Below are 2976 nucleotides of genomic sequence, written 5' to 3'. Positions count from 1 at the left end.
CTCAACTGCGGATCAAATTTGTTGGGAAGGTCGTCCGAGATGGGATGGAATTTCTAAGCGGCCCATTGCTCGCCGAATACCCGCTTGCCCCACAAATTCCTGAGTCCGAGGAGGAGAAGACTCGACGAGGCTCGCAAGGGGAAAAGTCCAATGGAATGAACTAACTAAACTCCCGATTCAAGAGTGAACACGGGAAGGAATGAAAATGGCATTTTTCGTCGTTCTTATCATGAAAGACACTTTTCCCGCCTATTCCAACTTGTAGTGCTCGTACGTCTTTGCACAAGGCATGAAATCTTTGGGCAGGATGAGAATTCCAAGCGTGAAATTGCGAGAAAAATGATCTGATTTTCGACTCTAAAGCCTCGTCTGTCCATCTTTCGCCCTTCTTCTCTCGCAAAAGAACGTTTTTATGGCTCCCCACGGAAGTGGTAATTCATTATGGAACAATTTCAACGAAACCATCGAGGCAAAATGGAACTCTGATCGTTCGCGAGATTGAAAAGAACCCGCGAAGGGATGTCAGATCTACGAGTAAGAGTGCTAATTTGATTGCAGTTAAAGTTACTTTTGGTCAAAGCCAAAGTGCAAAACGTCTATTGAAAGAAACGGCGCGTAAGATTTAGGGGATACTTTTAGGAATGACACAAAATTGCTCAGTGTGGGCATATCAAAAGGACTGATCACGCCCACACACATTAGTCCTACCACCGAGTAACTTTAGAAGTTGGGGGCTTCGAACTGAGTTTTCACTATGCCAAAGGGTTCGAAAACAAATGGAAGATCATTTTTACGGACGGTTCCTTTCGAAGGCCAAGATCATGGGGAAACAAAGAAAGGCCTGAGCGTAGCCGAGGTCTGCCAAAAAAAAGAGAGATTTTGGGGTGGGCATCTTCCGGAATCGCTTACTCTGGAATAATCAGCGAAGAAGACTGAACTCAGCAAATTTCCGTCGAAATAAGCGGGCTCTGAGAGGATCTCAGGAAAGCATACTTGGGTGCATGTGTCGAAGTAAATTTGAGGTATTTATGATAAATGACTCGACGACAGCCATTGGATGAGAATAGGCTGCAAATTGCATGAAATGACAAGCTGATTGTTTGTTCTTGCCCTGGGAAAGAACTCCATAACGTAGGTAGTAGTACGGGACCGTCTTGTCGGCCTGAGCCACAAGCTTTTCCGTTTTTCACCTCGTTGTCGCATCCAAAGGGGCAAATTAGGGTAGGCCAAGCAGCAAAACCAACTTTTCTAGCTAGTAAGCACAATAAAAAGTGACAGTCCAATCTGCATAAGAATTCAGAGTCAATTTCTCGACCTGAAGAAGTGACTCCCCGAGAATTCATGCGCGTGTACTACTAGGGGAGCAAGAGCATCATCCTTATTGAGGGAATTCGAAGGAATTCCTGGTCTTAATGACAAAATGGGTGGATGTATTCGCTTGACTGATTGAGGAGGATTACTTTGCGGATGATCTTGCAAAGTATTTGGGATCAAATACAAACTTCTTGCTCTTGGCATTCTTCTCTCAATAGGGACGTCCCGAAAAAGTTCGTGGGATAATTTCTGCACGAAACTTCCTTATGTCAAGCCCTTGCTTGCACTTACTCATACCACGTGTTTTTGTGTACAGGTTGTGGCAGACATCTCGAACTCAGGCGGGCACATCTCATTCAAAAACTGACACCCTGAAATTACATTGGCGCTTGACATGAACTTTCCAACTCTCGATAGACCTTATCTGCCTCGATCATGGATGACTTGCCAATGTCACAGGACATAATAACCTGGGACTTTTGGACTTTGTCGTGAACATCCAATAAGAGACACAGTAGGCGTCAAAGTGAGATTGCAAAGGAAAAACTTCTCCCTACTGCTTTAACAAGCACTGAGAACACTAACAACAACTGATCTTTTGAACTGTACCTTTTTCCGTGTATTTCATAGAAGCAGTTCTTGGCTGATACATCCCACCAAAGTTGTGCAAATTCGAGACGTTTTCCGCCTCTCGCCCACAAAATTCCAAATCACTCAAACACGGTGGGGAGAGCTTGCTGTACTGCGCGACTTGCGTGAACCTTTCGAAGGGGAAGAAAAATCGTTGCAAATATTTAAGTACACCCTCTCCCCAGGGAGACAGCATGGCACACGTATACGGGGATTCGAGTTTAGCATGTGTCCCCCATGAAGAACAGGTGAGCACGTTTGTCCCCACGACACATCAATACCTTCCCCTAGAGCTTTAGAGTGTTGGGCCGAGGCAAACGAGTCAAATCCACTCTGGGCGAAATCATGCTTCAAGTGCAATAAATGGGTGGTGTTTTTTCGAGGTTTCCTTTGAGGAAAACGGAGGATGCGCTGGAGCCAAGGGCTAAAAATTGAAATTGGTGTTAAGAGTTATGGTAACTGCAGGGAGGGGATGAAAAGAGAGAAACATCCAGAGCAAAGGATCACATTGAGTTTCATTTTCTTATTCTTCCTGCAAGACGAGGCTGAGACAAGTAAGTAGCTTTGAGAACTGTTGACCCGTTGGGCCAAGCGACTTAAAAATGGAACGGTGTTTGGTAGCTTACGAGAACGGATCATATTTTTAGCTAACAGGGTACATGTGTGTACTGAAAGTGTATTCCACCTGTTTCGAAAAACTTTTATTTAGAGAAGTTTATTATTCATTTATTATTAAGAGTTGTCAAAACACCATTTTCGTAAGAACGAACGATATTCACTAAGATTTCAGAGGTTTGAGCAAACCTGCTAATAAAGCACATGTGTCGATTAAGTGCTTAGGGTTTGAGCTCAGCCTTGTTTTTGATGTGTATGTTATGATGTTTTTCTCAGGAGTAGGATTTCTTTTATGGAACGATTATGTCTTGAGAAGGAGGAGTCGCTTCAATGAAGACGAACTCCATCTTTCATCATTAAAAATCTGCTCCATGATCATACATTCACGTCTTCTATAGCCAATGCACATTAGCTAAC

Source organism: Tigriopus californicus, chromosome 5, assembly GCF_007210705.1.
Source record: "Tigriopus californicus strain San Diego chromosome 5, Tcal_SD_v2.1, whole genome shotgun sequence".
Taxonomy (NCBI): domain Eukaryota; kingdom Metazoa; phylum Arthropoda; class Copepoda; order Harpacticoida; family Harpacticidae; genus Tigriopus; species Tigriopus californicus.
This window is presented reverse-complemented; position numbering follows the sequence as displayed.